Source organism: Ochotona curzoniae, unplaced genomic scaffold, assembly GCF_017591425.1.
Source record: "Ochotona curzoniae isolate NIBS_2020 unplaced genomic scaffold, NIBS_Ocur_1.0 contig_3498, whole genome shotgun sequence".
NCBI lineage: Eukaryota > Metazoa > Chordata > Mammalia > Lagomorpha > Ochotonidae > Ochotona > Ochotona curzoniae.
In genome coordinates, this window is record NW_024465885.1 from 37,480,970 (window position 1) to 37,498,553 (window position 17,584).

Here is a 17,584-nt window from a genome sequence, read left to right on the forward strand (position 1 = left end):
GCTAAGAATTTCTCTCTTTTCAGAGTCACACTGATATACAGTTTATCTCTTCACCTGAAATAGAAATATGTAATGTCCTTAAAGTTAGCTTTCTCCTTAGATCAGATAGACCCAACTGAATCTGCTCTCGAGGTATACAAACTTCCCAACACTACAACTATTAATGGATATTCATTAACTCTTACTTGTTCAATCTGCATTTTTAAAATCTACAACTGTGAGTAAACACTGTGTATCTATGGGTAATTCACTGCTACGTATATTATGTAGTTGTGGTGCTACGATACACACACATTCATTTGCAGTTTAACAAATCAATTACAGAAACTCAGAAATGTTAGTATTTTGCTAGATTTATAGATTATAAATAACCATTGAGTTATGCAAGTGCGTTACTATAAACTGCAGGACTCAGAAATTGAATTCCTAAGAAACAACAGTTTGAATGGCATTCACTATAAAGAAACTTGAAAGGAACAAATGAATTATTTTCCAATAAGATTTCCACCAACTCTGACAGCTAAAATTGATTAGCAATCCAGCACATTATGCAACACAGAAAACCCAAAAATCTATGAATCATTTTCATTTTAGACACAAGAGACATTTTATCTGTGCTCATGCTCCCATTTTTCTCTGACTTACATGAACTCCAGCCACGCTCAACCAAGATCTGCTGACCTACCAGTCTGTCGCCTATAATAAATGGTTGTTTTTAAGCCACCAAACTCTCTGGGTAGGCTGTGATTTTGCAAAACTATTGTGGCAATAAATAGAGCAGAGACATGACAGAGAGGTCTTCAAGAAGCTATGGAAAATAAACATTATAAAGAAACTATGAATGCCTTTCAAATTTTTTGCACCAAAATAGGCTTGTGCTTTAACTATGTTTTTATAAATTTTTGAAATACCATCTTGCATTTCACAGGCATAAGACACTAAATGATAAAAACAGGATTTCTTCCAGAAGGCAGAAACATTATTGTTTGCTCTTTAAAATACATACAACATCCTGTATTCTGCTGCAAATAATTATTTGAAGTAGGACGTGACGAGAAAGAGATAGCTGTAAGAGATGAAAATGAAAACATTTAATGTATTTACACGCTTCACTAAGAGAACACAAGATCCAAACAGGAAATCTGGCTGTTTGAAACCACTGCAGAATAACGCATTCACATGTCGATGAGCATTATTAAGACATTAAAAGAAACCTCCTTGGAGGGCAAAAAAATTTACCCCAGAACATAAGAAAATAAGACAAGTTTATCCAACATCTGAATGAAACTCACAAGAAACACTTAGTGACAGAGAAAGATAGCTAGGAAAGTCGTAAGGTAGTAAGTGGCTCATTAGCAAATGAACTAAGTAAAATGTCTACTGTCTTGTCTGTTACTATAACGAATGCAGGAGGCTGAGTAAGCAGCTTATTTAGCTCATGGTTTTAGAGGCTTAAAGCCCAACAGTACTGTACAGAGTTATCTCCATGAGGGGCTCCTTGGCTGTGCAGCCTGACGGTGGATGGCATCAAGATGGTTCAATGAGAGACCATACTGCAGGAAAGGAAACGCAAGAGAGCTCGGGAACAGTAACCTAGGCCTGAGCTCCACCTCCTAAGGGCTTGCCAATTCCCAGCCTCACCCACTGAGGACCAAGCTCCCAGAGCACCAGCTCATGGGGAACCAACCACACACGCAGTGAATAACCATCCAGTGTTGTTGCAGAGGCAATGATGAACTGGGTGGACAGTTACAGGATTAACTTTGTCCTTAAAGCAGTAGATGAGTAAATCTGTGTGAGATACAGCTGACCAATTCCTCCCAGGAATCGAGAGTCCTGCCCACACAGCTGGCAGAGCACAGGTCTACAATCAATGATGCTCTACAATCAAGCTATCATAATTAATTCTGCTGCCTTACTTCTAATGTTTTATGAGACAATGTTTAAACTGTTAAACATTGTAATCAATTACTGGGAGGGAGGGAGTGATGGAGGGAAGGAGGGAAGGAGGGAGAGGGAGAAAGAGAGAGAGAGAGAGAAGCATTTATTTAATGGTTCACTTTCTAAATGAGCAAAAGGATAGGAACTGGCCCAGGGTCAAAGCTGGGAGTGGGCAGGATCCCACATGATGATTCATCACTGACCCCGCCCAGTGCACTGGCTGGAAGTACGGTTCAGAGCCAGAGGTGGGCATCATATTCAGGTACTCCACTGAGTGATGCATGTCTTACCAGCTAGCTAAATGTTCACTCATGCTGTGCTAAATGACTTGTGCCCAGTAGGTCTACTTGACCATGGATTGAATTTTCTGTTGCTTTGTTGTTGTTAGCATATAGCCCTTACTACCTTGTCAACATAAAAACATTGTTCTTTTGTTAATGTTCTTGAAAATTTCACTCCTTCCCATATTCCTTAAAAAAAAAAAAAAACAACCAACCAACCAAACGAAAAACAACTGACTATACTATTAATTTGGTTAACTTACTGTCCTGTAGGGTAACAACCAACCACATGGAATGCTGAGTCTTTGGAATGTGGGATAGTAAGATTGAGGAACTGATAATTCATTTTATTTAATGGTAGTTAATATGAAGTTAAACAGTAATTGTTAAGACATCTATTTTTGAAAAACTCAAATAAACACAAAGTTTTTTACTGAAAATGAAGTGTTCCAAAATTATTTTAAATGAAAACATAAGTTGGATTTGAAGCACTTAAGTATAAACATGCTAAAATGAAAGGTTTTAATAACAACTCTTCTATTGATTACATTCCAAAATGATAATTATGGTCACAAAATGTTACTGGACCAGTATTATGGTACAGTAGGGTTTAACCACAGCCAGAGACACCAACATTCCATATGAGCACTGGCTCGTCCCAGCTGCTCCAGTTTCAGCCCAGCTTCCTGCCAATGGGGAAAGCAAAAGATGGCAGAACTGTTTGGGCACCTGTCACCCATGTGAGAGACCAACATGAAATTTCAGGTTCCACAGTCCTGGCCATTGAGTCATTCACTCCCCGTCGCTCCCTCTGTAATTCTTCCTTTTAAATAAATAGGTCTTAAAATATGTACTAAGTTACTTAAAGGAATACTACTTATTTTTTTAAATGTGGCTACTTGAACCATTTAATTATCTAAAGGACTAGTACTATATTTCCATTGAATAGCATAGCCCTAAACTTGCCACAAAGAAACTTTATAAAGCACATAATATGACTAAAAATATTAAGTGCTGGGCAACACAGTACATGTTTGTCTTTTATTAGCCTTTCTGCATATGCACCCACCATCTCCTCGTGGCCCTTTCATAAGCTCTTGGAGAGTCAGAATATCCATAACGTCTACCAGCTCAGGCCAGCACCTGCAGAGCCACAAAGATCATGAGAATGTGATACTGCATGTATGGCCTGAGGTTGTCTCAGCTAGGCTGCATGAGCATATTCTTTTGATCTTTTGAACTGACCGTCAGTGATATGGCTAGGGGCCAACGGAATGGTGCTCCAAACACAAAGCCCAGGTGCTTTTGGGAGAGGAACAACCTATTGCCATCTTTGGGTCTAAGGGCTTTTATAGGTTTAATTTTTTTTTTAGACCTCTAGAAATGATAAGCCGACTTGTTTGAAGGTAATTTTAACTGCGTGCCTTTTGTTTTCACTCAATGTGATCTTGATGAAGAAATACTTCAAATCTGAAATAGTCTAATAGTATTAAATAGACCGAGTTCCCTCTCACATTCCACATGAGGTTCTGGGAATACAGAATCTTATTCTAATTAGGCTTCTCCCAGCAAGACACACACACACATCTTATCATCAGAGAACAGTCATGTGCCCATGATCACCCTCACCAGTTAAGCAAGCAGCATGTTTTGAAATCTGTGTCACACATGCTCTGTGGGTTCCTGACCCACGTAACTACTGCCCAGATTTCTCTGGGAGGGAGGGACATGTGCAGAGAAGAGGGGTGGGGTGAGAAACTTGGTTCTGGAATGTTGGGTGAAGCCGAATTGGAGTCTGGCACTTGCACTGAGATTCTATCCGATTTCATCATGCTTCAAAATGCTAGCACCAAGCAAATCCTCAAGAGATTAAACCCACTATCTCCTGGGTTTAGTACATGGACCCATGCACATGGAAACAACTGAGTTCTAGACAGGATCTTGCTATCTTGGAACAGACTATCTGCACATAATTATAATTTACAAGCCATTCCTCTTGCCTGGAAATTTAGAACATGTATTGCCTGTAAGATGGCTTGATCTTTATTTTTCTTAAAATGTGATTTTTATTGCTAATGATGCAGAACCAAAATGCACTCAAGCTTTATCAATAAGGCTTCAGAGCATAATAATGAATTTTTCTAGAGTTCGTGGCTCATATGAAAATGATTCATGTACAAATAAGCGCAAATGTAAAGTCTTACAGTCTATTCTGGCCCGTCACATTCACTATGATAATGCAGAACGCAGATGAAATAGATTCCTAAGAGATCATTCTACAGAGAAGAAAATAAGAGGTCTTTGAAAAGCTGCATGTAGAAAAATAATAGAACAACGTTTCAGAAGAGGCAGCAGGTTTATCGTCTAATTAGAACACATGCCATAAGGTCAGACTCACACATGCATATACTGGAAATGCCTAAACTACTTCAGTAAGAAAATAAAGCACACTGGTCACTGAGAAAGTCAGCCCAGTCTTGTCCTTTATGGCGTCTCCCAGTTCTCAGGCTTCAGGTAACTGTGAAACCAATGTGGATAGACAAAGAGGGATAGAATGGGGAGAACTAGGTACTGGGGTTACTAGTCTTCAGGTGCAATGAGGAGGCCAGTCTATGCACCTGGCTCTGGTACACACATCCCACACTGTCCATATCCTTTCATGTCTAACAATTTTTTTAGAAGCAAAATGTTATGAAACTACTAATTAGGCTAAAGAGACTTCCAAAATGCAAATTAAAATCTGAGAGCAGGGTGGGTGTTTGGCTCAATTCCACACTGGAATATCTGGGTTCAAGTCACAGCTCCACTTCCAATTCAGCTTTCTGCTAATGTACATCCTGAGAGGCAAAAGAGGATGGCTCAAGTCCTCGAGTCTCTGCCCCTGGGGTGGGAGATCAGCATGCAGCTCCCAGCTCCCGGTGTTGGTCCTGCTGAGCCACACCTGTTGCAGCCCTTTGGGGAACACAACAGCAGATGCGGGAGCTGTGTCTGTTCCCTCGTCTCTCTCTCTCTCTCAGCCTTTCAATCTGCCAAACTGAAGCTTTTGAAGATCTCAGAGAAGCTCTTAGGTTAAGAGGAATGAACCCACATTGGGAGCACAGAGTCTTTCTATTTGACTTGCTTCAAGCATACAGGAGAGCAGCCCCCAGAACATTTTTTGAGTCCAGCAGCGAGGCCACTATCAACGTCCAATAATTAGCAAAGACCCACAAAATAAGACTACCTGACCCTGACCATTCATACACGGTTTCCAATTAACAAAGAAGGGATACAATAAATGGAATATGATAATTAAATGCCATTAGAAGACCTAGTAAAAAAAGCAAGTCATACTAGATTAGGAGAAGGGAAAGAGAAGAGAAATAAAAGAATTCACTCCGTGGAAGCTTACTAAAGCACAACATTTCAGATATTTATGATTCCTTCTGTTTTTAATCTCTTCAAACACACACAGAGTTCACACATTCATATTTGCATAAAGTCAGTAAGAGCTACCTGCAGTCAACAGAGCTAGAGAAATTATTCACAAACACGTTAGCCCAAACACCTGTAAGTGCTGGGCATTCTGAGGATTCACGGTGTTAGAACTGCATCCTTCAATTTTTTAAATCACATTTACGGAAATATTTCGGCAAGAAAACATGATGCATTCTATTTCTGATGAGTAAAAAGGACACTTGATTTTTAAATACATCCTTTATTTCCTTTCAGAGTTTACTATCTATATTGAATTGTGTTGTTACTACCAAGTCTTTGGCATGGGAAAAATCAGCTTTGCCAACAGAAATCTAGAGAGAAGAGGAAGGTGCTGTGGAAAATCTAGAGTAACTTTGAAACAGCATTCGTGCTCATTGTGCAAACTGTATTGTTAACTTATCACTTCCAGTGTAAGCCAATACTATCCCTTCTCATCAGGCCTGAAAAATACACAAGGTTCAAGTTTCAGGCTAGGTGCATGATAAGCAAAGATAGGTTTTCCTTCTTAAATAATTCATACCAAGGCATTATCAAAGAAGTCATTTCACTGCCTCAGATTCACAGTAAGAATTTTTCAAACTGACATTCCTCTCAGAATAAAGGCAGTTAGGAATTGCAATCCCAGCAGAAAATAATTCCAAAGAGGACGCAAAAGTGAAGCTGCTATTTGTTTTCTTGGCTGCATTACAAGGAAAAAAAAACTGTTGATTTGTTGCAGAAAATAAGCAGATCACAAGCCAAAAAAAAAAAAAATGAAGTCTTACTTTTGGACTTAATTTTAGTGTTGGTTTTGGTTATGTAACATGAGAGACTTCATTTTCTTCTCTATAAATGGGGACAGACCCGAGTGGACGTTGGGAAGGCCTGGGTTAGCAGCATCATGACGGTGCTTTCCAAGTCACAGTGGTATTTGTACGTTGCGGGTGCTGGGAGGACCGAGTGGTTACCACTTGGAGGCACACATCTGCGCTCCAAGCAGAAGTGATAACACTTAGACACATCAACACGACAGAATATGTTCTTTTAACGTAAATGCTTCACTATCTGGGAGCTCTTCCTTGTTTACCACTTGCTTGCCTTGCTCACTCCTGCAATAAATACTTGAGAAATATGGAATGCCTAGCCTGAAAAAGAGTGACCACAATTAACTAAAATGTAGAACCTACAGCTACTGACAAAGGCAGCAAATAGTACAAAATGGATTTTACCTTAGATACCCACGAGGGTTTCTTTTTTCTTTTTTTTTTCTCCCTGTGGCATCAGGAAAACAATGTCCTAACATTAAAAACAAAACAAGACAAAAAGCTACTGCAGCATGTACAGTAAGTATAACATATACCTCTGTCTTCACCAACCCCTGCGTACCCTAGCCTCCAGTTCCTTCTAGCACCAGGGCTTAGGAAGCAAGGCAGTCTGAGTTAGGTGTGCCTGGCTGAGTATGTTGCAATATTAGTTTTCTTATTCTTTGATAACACATTCCTGGGAGAAGCATCATTTTGCAATTCAAGCTACATTCTTAAAGAATCAGATGCTCTCCCTAGACCCTGAGAATTACACAACTGTGGGCAGCCAGAATTTTTTTTTTAAAGCACCCAACCAAAATCCTTTAAAAATTCCTGCAGCTAAAAACCCACAGAAGCATAGAATCGATTATGGGGTAACCTAACACCTAAAGGAAAAGAGCAGCCTGCAGAAATACACCTGAAACCACCAGGAGGAGTTGATGGTTAAGGCCAACCACGAATGCAGATGGCTATCAAAAACTTGCCCTTGCTGCTTCTTGCAGAGAAGGTTTCAGAGTTGAATTCTAGGCTAACTTTCAGGAAATTTCTGGCTTGATGTCTTGTGTTTCAATAAACACTTCCCAAGCATTGATCGTATTCAAGATAAAGAATGGTGGGGAGACCCAAACTTCTTTGGCATACAATGTCACGGCTGAAGCACAACTGGCTACCATACATGCTAACATAACAAAGCCCAAGTGTGAAGTGATGGTGTCAAAAAGCTCTCAGGAAGCAATGTCCTACTCCATTTGGAGAAAGAAACGTTGGTGGACTGGAGTAGATAAGGTTTATGGGCAGGGCTGGGGAGAGGAAGCAGGACAGATAGCACTGAGGGCCAGCCTGTGAGCAACCTTGAATTTGTAATACATGTTTGTTTGACCGCCACATTTCAAGGACATCAAGAGCGACATCTCACCAGTGTAGGAAGATGCACGAGTCCCTTCCTCTCTACAACAATACGAAAAGTGATGTGTTTTACTCAGTGATTAAAATGCCCATGCATGACAGTTCAAGTACCACTTTCCATAGCTGAGCACCTGGGTTTGAATTCTGACTGCATTCCAGCTTCCAGCTTCATGCTAATGCCCACCTTGGGAGGAAGCAGGAATTGGCTTCACTGGTTGAGTCCCTGCCATGCACAGGAAGACCTGGATGTTGTGCCAAGCTTGCAGCTTGAGCTTGGTTCAGCCCCAGCTGTTGAAAGCATTTGGGGAACGAACTGAGGGACAGGCATTGTCTCTTTCTCCCCCTCCCTCTGCCCTCTCAGATAAACAAACAATATAAAAAGTTATATTTAGGGCTGTGTTGGTTTAATTCAAGTTGGATTCATGATTATATAACAGTCTTAAAATAATCATTATTTTTCCTTTGATAAAAGAAAACTAGAGCACACTTATGGGACCCCTAAAGGATTATGTCTCAGTCCTGAGGTGCATGGGAGAAGGATGCATGCCCAGCCAAGACTATAGCATGCGGCCAAATGCACAGAAGTGGAGGTAAGAGGACACTGTGGGACTTGTCAACTATGGCAACAGCTCTCAGAGTGCTAGGAGGTGGGTGGACTGGTTCGCACGGCCTTCACATCACCAGGCAGCAGGAGCACCGCAACAGACAATGGGAGCACATCATGGCGACAGAAGCAAGGGCAAGGAACTGAGGCCCACAGTCACTGATCCTCTGATTTAGCAACAAAATCCAATACCGCCTCTACCGCTGTGGGTGCCGAATCACAGCAGGGGTTCTTGGAGCCAGTCTGGTGGAGCAATCCATCTGTATTTCATCGCCTTGAAAGATGGGATTTTTAAAACAAATTTTCAAAAGTACAAATGTGTAACAGACCTGCTCAGATTTGCCTATGTGACCTGGGGAAAGAATTATCTGGACTCTCACCAGGCAAATTATCTTCTTGAATCACTAATGCATTCCTGACCCTCTGCTATGTTTTTCTAACATGCCTACACAGTAACAAGCACTAAAATAGAAAAATAACATGGGTTCTAAGCTACATCCTGCCCTTGTGTAAGTCAGTCAGGTAACACACTGCATCGCAAAGATGTAAGTTAGAAAATGTAATCATGGAGTATTTACATAAACACATTTTTTAAACTTATTCAAATAATCCAAGAGAAATACACAGCTGTGCTCACAAACATACACAAAAAAAATTACTTGTAAACTCTGGCTCCCAACTCTACTGTAGTTACACAACATATATAATTTTTCTAAGTAATAAGAGTTTTAAGTAATTAGAATAGAGGCACCTATTCAGATTTGCTAAAAGGTATTTCACATCACAGCTGTTTTCTAAAGAAGAAATGATGTGGGTGTGCACTTAATGCTAACCTTTTCCAGTCTAAATCAGAGTACATTTTCAAATAGCGTATGCACTTATTTTCTTTTACATGCACAGCCAATCTTCAATCATCAGTTGCTTAGCCAGGCAGGAGCTTTTCCCATTGTTCAGCCATACAGTGGCTCTCAACGGAGAAAAGCTAGTTAAACTACAGGGACCCAAAGCCACCTTACTTTTTGAGTCCCATGAATTACTCCAGGGGAGCAGGGTTGTCAAAACTTGCAGTTCTAATAACATCTTGTAGCCAGGGATGCAATTAAATATCCTGTAATGCACTGGTCAGCCTTTCCAGACATCCCCATCCATAGCTATCAGACCTAGGGCCAGCATTGTGTCACACTGGGTTAAGCCACCACCTGAAGCTCCAACACCCATGCACTCGCCCAGGTTCTTCTGCAGCCTGTCGCAGCCGGCCCCCATCGTCTCAGCATCTGGCTAGTGAGTTAGTGGATGGAAGATCACTACCTTCCCCATCCCTAACCCTCTCCCTCTATATCTTTCAAGTAAATAAAACAGATTAGCCACCACCAGAAAATGGAATTGATTTTTAAAGAGTGTTACTTGACTCAAAATACCAAGGGTATCTAGGTTGAAAATGCTGAGTTAAGCTTTTACTTAAGGGAAAAGTATCATGTCTTACTCATCTCTGTATCTCCAGGATAATACTAAAACAAAACTGGCATAAAAATATGCGTTGAATTAGATAGATTTTCCATATTGCACATGCAGAGACAACCCAACTTATAATGGGAAATTACAATTATCTAAACCCTACAAAATACAACTTGTATGTAAATTAATACTTACTAATTTTGATATGTATCTGGCATTTAATAAGCATGTCTACCTTGAATTGACTATTATTCAAGGCATCCTCGTGATACCTTATATTTATGTGTGATTTTTATGTACCAGTTTTAAAAAGGCAGTTTTGAGATCAAGAGTTATTAACATTAAATAAGATAACCCAATTCAGATAACACGAGGCTGGCTATAATTATACATTGATCAAAAACACATTTACTGCACTAACACCCTGAGTCAAGCTATAAGAGTAATCTATTAATTAACATACCCTTGAGTGTTATTTATCCAAGCTATATAAAAATAGAAACAATGGGTGGTAGCCACTTCTGAGCAAAGTTTATAAGAAACCAGAATCACAAACTCTTAATTAGGGTTTCCTAAGACCAAGTCAGCCAATCAGAATCTTTTTTCCATGGGTTAAAACTATAATTCTAGCTGAGCATTTCATGGTGAGGGACTTGGTCACATGAAGAGATGCTAAATTACTAGAATCCCTTTAAATAATGATTAACTCTCACTGGAATTTAAAGGTGTTTGCTACTGGATCAAGAGTCCAACAAAAACACGTGACTTAAAAATAAACTTTCTGCAGAAACTTCTCTATGCCTTATATCTGCAGCTGTGAACAGGGTCTAGCCATCACTTCCTTTTCTATCAGGGTTTAGAGCTGGTTCAGGATCTTTGTAGGAGCAGGCAGAGAGATCCCACACCTCAGGGTGATCTTTGGACTCAAAAGGCATGGGCCAAATTGCCAGCTGCTTGGGGGAAAGGTTTGAACTTCATCAACTGCATTTTTCTCTCAAATGGATATGATAGCACCTTACTTCATACATTATTGCAAGGATTAAAATTTAGCAATACAGCTGTGTGTACCTTAACGATGAGACATGCTTCAAACAATGTATGTCAGTCCGTTTTGCCTTTGTGCAAGCATCATAGTGCCTACTTCTACAATCTGGATGGTGCAGGTTGAACGCTAGATGCAATCAAGAGATGTGGTAAATTCAGGACAGTTGAGGCTACTTCCAGGGTAACATACAAACTATTTTATACATTTTTCTTTATACATAGGAGTATATTCTAAAACAATTAGACTGGTACAGTAAATACATAAACCAGTAATATAGTTATTTGTTATTGTCAAGCATGATGCATGGTACATAATTATACTTGCCATGTTTTTATATGACTGGCAGTGCTGTAGCTTTGTTTACCCAACTTCACTACAAACACATTGATAAGGCATTACACCGAAGTGTCACTGAGCAATGGGAAGTTTTCAATTTATGCACTGCCCTTGATCAAAGCATTATTAAGCAGTCGGCATAGAATGAACTGCAGGAATCTATCTTTTTAATGATTTTATTTCTTTTTATTGGAAAGGCAGATTTATAGAGGGAAGACACTGAGAGAAAGAGCTTCCATCCCCTGGTTCACTTCCCAAGTGTCCACAATGGCCAGAGCCAAGCCAATCTGAAGCTAGGAGTCAGGATCTTCTTCCGGGTCTCCCAAGTAGATAATACAGAGTCCCAAGGCTTTAAGCCATCTTCTACTGCTTACTCAGGTCACAGGCAGGGACTGGGATGGAAAATTGAGCAGCCAGGACATCAGGACATGAACCAGTGCCCATGTGGGTTCCTGGTACATGCTAGGCAATTATTTAGCCACTAGGCTACCACGACAGGCTCCAGGTTAAGTTTTTTTTTTAAAGTCAAGTTTTCCCAAATGTATTTGGTTATGGGATTCTTCCATTTTACCAGTTTGAGCATATTTTGAAATGATGATCAAGCAAAACTCAACCACATCATTTGAGTGAAACAAAATGAAGAAAACCAAACTGGAGGAAGTTTTGAAGAGAACAAGAGCAGCTGATGTCACTGAAAGCCCACAGACTGTAATAAAGCATCAAATTTGCCTTGAGGCAAAATGATTACATATAAAAGGCAAAGCACAAAAAGAGATTATTCAAACAATCTCCAAAGGCCAGATATTTCAGAAGCAAAACATGAGCACTCAGAATGCACAAAAAAAGTAACAAGATCAAGAAATTGATCACAAATATTTATAACATCCAATACAGAGCAAAGTCCCAGGCTTGTGCTACTCCACAGGTGCACAAATCTAAATGTTCAGTCAAGGTTAGATTCACTTACAGCAACAAGAACTACTTGATGAACGGTGCACATCAGGTAATAACTCAGGTGCTCAGATTCTAAAATCTTATTTGTAAAATTCAATAAAGTGATAAGATCATCAGTGAACAAGAAACAACAACACAAAAGGCAGAAGCCACGGCCCTGCCTGAAGCTTATCTATTATATCCGGGGAGGAGAAAATCAGCGATTTTCTGTCTAAAACACGGAGCCCATGTTACTACTGACTTCACAATACGACTGCAACTCATTTCCAATGTTCCCATTGTCACAAAAGTAACAGACAAGTCACTCTGAATGTCAAATGAAAACACCCTTTCTATAAAGAGAAGGCCTTTAGGAACACTTATAAAGTAGAATTACCAGGTCTCGCAATATCAGTGGGCTCATTTATCGATACAAAAGAATGAGGTAACTAAAAGATAATTAATAGAAAGCCATGGACTTCATTAATTCTAATTTGGGTTTTCCTCAGAGACAATATGTTAATGTTTTATTAATTGTCACTATATATTGTTGTATATCACACAAAAGCCAGATGGTTACACTAAAATTGGACACAGACCATAATTTGTAATGTTTTGCTTAAAACAAGCATTGTTCAAAAAGTACCTCACACACATTTGGCAAAAACTTTTTTTTTAAAAAAAGATTTATTTTTATTGGAAAGTCACATATACAGAGAGGAGAGACAAAGATCTTCCATCTGCTGATTCACTCCCAAAATGCCTGTAACAGCCAGAATTAAACCGATTTGACATCAGGAGCCAGGAGCTTCTTTCAGGTCAGGTGCAGGTCCCAAGGCTTTGGGCCATCCTGGACTGCTTTCCCAGACCCCAAGCAGGGAGCTGATGGGAAGCAGGGCCACTGGGACAGGAACCAGCTCCCATATGGGATCCTGGTGTGTGCAAGTGAGGACGTTAGCCGCTAGGCTACCATGCCAGGCATTGGCCAAAACTTTACAAATAACTGTGTAAAAAATCTCTCTTTGTGTGCGGTCAGTGTTTTTGACCTAACAGTTACAATGCCTATGGGGACACCTGTCCATCACTTCAGAGTATCTGGGCTTCAGTCCCAGCTTAAATCCCTAATTCATCTCCCACCATGGACATCAGCAGATGATGGTTCAAATAACTGTTCCTGCCATCCACCTGGGAGACAAAGCATGAGTTCCTGGTTCCCCATTATTTCAGGCACATTATTGCAGAATGAGCTAGCAGATCCAAGCTGCCTCTGTTTCTCAAATAAAATTTAAAAGAAGAGAAAATTCTCTTGGTTTAAATTATTGTCTGAAGACTGCAGTATCTCAAGTGACTCCCTGGAGGCAGAAAGGCACTGATTTTTCATGTACAAGAAAAATACAACACAAAAAAACAAGGTCAGTATTCACAAGGAATGACGCTTGCCCAAACACTCATCATTGAAAAACAAAGTGCACACCAACTCCAGTGAAGGTCTTAGAATTTGATGTTGGAAGCTGTGGAAATCAAGTTCCTCCCCACCTAGCACAAACCTAATAAAATCCTTACAGAATACCTGTTTCAGACAGTCATAAGATTGCATTAGACATTCTACAACATGAAAATTCATAGAGATGACTCAATTGTTTGGCTGCGATTATGCTAAACAGATTCCTGTTTCTAAATGTGTCAGATCTGGACAGTACAAATATGTGAGCCTCAAAACCCAAACTGGAACCTGACTTCTATTTAGCAATCGGTATTTTTAGCAGTAGTCTTCCCTTCCTTCCTCAGCACCACAGTACAGAACAAAGCAGCAAAAATGCTCTGCTGAAATAAACAAGACCATCTTGGAGATGGAAGCTCACTACTCAGAATAAAATCTAGCATATTTCTTTTCAGTATACCTATTCCTGAGTAATATACATTTATGGTAGCTATAAAATAGTAAGAAAGAAAAAGTCCTAAAATAAAGCAGTACACTGTTTACCAACAGTGTACCCAGGTTTTCTAGCAATAGGTAACCATTTCGTAGTCCACTGCCATTCTATCATCTTATTTGCCTTAAAGATAATAGACTGGGTAGCAATAATGTCTGCTGTTTCAAAGTGTCTCTTCTTTTTCCAGGCCAAAACAAATACTGAAGTAAACTTTTCTTGGAGGCATCAACTGTGTTATATGAGCATGCTTAAGTCATATGGACAATCACAAAATGTCTCCTAAACAAAGTGTAATTCAAGTACTTGAAGAACGATGTTTCATCACCAAAATGAGTGGGATGGCAATAAATTAGAAAAACAATCAATCGTATCAAACTCCACTAAACTGTAAAGACAAATTCATCAACAATTAAATTGAACCAATATTTAGCTGAAGTCGCATGCAATATCAACTGTCCTCATCAATAAGAACTGCATACATCTCTAGAATGTCAAACCTACAGCACAAGAAACAATGGAATTCAAACCTGACACTTAATATACTCCAATCCTGGTTCCTTAAACATAGAAGAAGAACAACAAATACCTAACTATAAGACAGTAAGAGAAACAGTTCATGGAGAAAAGCAAGTGAATAGGAAATTCGTTTTGCCTTCCTTGGTTTGACTCTGATTTCCACATTCTACCCTCACAAGTCCTGAATCCTAAGGTACAGGGCCTTCCTTCAAAGGATAGGTTTATAAAAGAACATACCTGCAAACCTTTTAAAAGGTTTCTTTTTATTGGAAAGTCACATGTACAGAGAGAAGGAGAGAGAGAGACAAAGATCTTCTGTCTGTTGGTTCACTCCCCATGTGGCCACAATGGCCTGTGAGCCAAGCCAATCAGAAGCAAGGAGCTTCTTCTAAAGTCTCCCAGGTGAGTGCAGGCTCCCAAGGCCTTGAGCCATCCTCTACTGCTTTCCCAGGCCACAGAGAGGGGGCTGGGTGGGAAGTGGCGCAGCCGGTTCACAAACCAGTGTCCGTATGAGATCCTGGCACATACAAGATGAGGATTTATCTAGCGACCCATCACACCAGCCTCACTGAAAAGCTACACTGAATATTTTACAACTCCTGACTTCCCACACTGAAAGTATTTTGGAAGAACTTTTAAAAAAAAGATTTATTTATTTATTTATATTGGAAAGTCAGATATATAGAGAGGAGGAGACACAGGAAGATCTTCCATCCAATGATTCACTTCCCAAGTGGCTGCAACGGCTGGATCTGCACTGATCCAAACCCAGAAGCCCAGAGTCTCTTGCGGATCTTCCATGTAGATGTAGGGTCCCAAAGCTTCGGGCCGTCCTTGAATGCTTTTCCAGGTCACAGGCAGGGAGCTGGATGGGAAGCAAGGCTACCAGGACAAGAACTGGTGCCCATATGGGATCCTGGCACATGCAAGGCGAGGACTATATAGTCAAGGCTAGGTGTATATATATATATATATATATATAGCCAGTGCTGTGGCATAGTAGTTTAAAACAGTGGCCGCCTGACACTGGCATCACAGAGTCAAATTCCAAAGATTCTGCCTCTGGATCCAGCTTCCTGTTAAAGCCACTGGAAAAGCACTGGGGTCCCTGCCAGCCATGTGGGAAACCCACATGGAGTTGTAGACTCCTGACTTCATCCTTGGCCAGCCCTGGGTACTGCAGTCATTCGAAGAGTGCATCAATAGATAAAGAAGCTATCTCTCCCCCTCCCCCCGATTCCCTCTGAATCACTCTGCCTTACAAATAACCAAAATACACATTTTTAATATGAAATCATCATTATTAAAACCTGTAAATAAGACAGCCTCGACCATAAACCTATTAGACATCAGCTTAATAGTGTACATAATTGATTTTAGCAGGCAATTAAGTAACAATTTAAATATGTAAGTAAGATCAAAGCCATTTGCTGAAGCAGAGTATTTTCCGAATCTTCACTCATTCTTGCAATGTTTCCCATGGGGATTTTCAGGCCTTGTTAAAGCAGCGTGAATGCTTTCCTGTTACAGAACAATTTACTTTCTGCAGTTAACACCTAAGTGTAACTCTAGGGGAAGGTACACATCACTCATTCTTTCCCTTCAGTCTCTCCCCACTCACTCTGGGTAGAGTAATAACAATTTCACATAATTACACTGTAAATTGTGAATAAGTAAAAATTCAGTACGAGGGTAGGCCTTCAGCCTAGCAAATAAAACACTGCTTTGGATGTCTGTGTCCCTAGCCTGCCTGCCTGGCTGAGGATTGTGGCTCGGTTCCCAAGGCCAGCTTCCTGATGGTGTGCAAGGAGGGGGCAGCCAAGGAAGGCTCACTCAGCTGGGGGATCGCTGACCTGGTTTCAGTCTGGCCCAATCCTGGATGTCGCAGAATTTGTGGACTGGAGAGCTATTTCTCCCTTTGTCTCATTTATCTGTCTGTGTATGTTTCCTCCCTTGAAGTGAATTAAATAAATAAATAAAGCACTACTGATCATTTTCTTACACCCATATAACTGTCTAAATGCATACCGTAATACGTTTGAGATTAAAAGTAATATTTTGCCACGCTGTTTGCAGTAATATTTTCTTATATCATTTTATATTCACCCGTATCTTTTATTCATTTTACATGGCCAAATATTTTGACATTTTGAATTTCTTTTCACACACCATAGTGCCCACCTCCTAGCGTTTTTGAGCTCTGCACTCACACGGTTTCCAGGAACAAAACCGAGAGCATTATTATCCCTCATTATGTCTGCCTAATCATGCAACAAGCCAAAGTAAAGCTGGGATTACTATTACCTTCTTAAATTCATAGATTATCAAGAAGGTTAAGCAGGCTGAAATAAGCACCTATCCAGCAACACTCAGTCTTCCCCCTTGGGAATTCAAGGTCTCTCCCAACGCATTAGAAAACCTACTGGGGTTAAAGCAGCTGTGCCATATGCATGGCTTAAAGACATTCAATTGCATCTCAAACATAAATAAATTTTATACCATTTCCCAACTACTAATCATAGAATTGACAAAATATGCAAAATTTAGTGTTTACTTCTTTAAACAAGGCAAAAATCAATCCAATTATTTTTCACTAATCTTTTACTTTAACCACCGCAAATGCTCATTTTCAACTTCTTTCATTATTATCAAGGCCAATGCAAACTACGTAAAAAGGCAATACATCACTATTATCTCAAACTCAATCCTTACAAAAAAAAAGGGGGGGTGCTATATATTTTAAAGTCAAAATGACATAAAGAGGAATATAAAAAAAAGCGCTCTTCCACCTTCTCGCTCACTCCCCACACAGCAGGAACTACAACTTGGTTTCCCAAAAAGTTAGTAAAGACTCAAATACTTGGATACTTATG

General features: G+C 40.0%; 1 protein-coding gene across 10 annotated transcripts in view; it reads right to left on the reverse strand.

Annotated features, from left to right (window-relative positions):
- LOC121156772 (amyloid beta precursor protein) overlaps positions 1-17,584 on the reverse strand; it is a 248,055-nt gene that overhangs the window by 202,120 nt on the left and 28,351 nt on the right. Inside the window, exon 1 of one of the 10 annotated variants that reach the window (XM_040980682.1) lies at positions 1,248-1,264. The exons of the other annotated variants lie outside the window; for them this stretch is intronic. The gene's annotated coding sequence lies outside the window, so the exon portion shown is untranslated. Of the gene's footprint in view, positions 1-1,247; positions 1,265-17,584 lie in introns of those variants that run through there. 10 annotated transcript variants of the gene reach the window in all.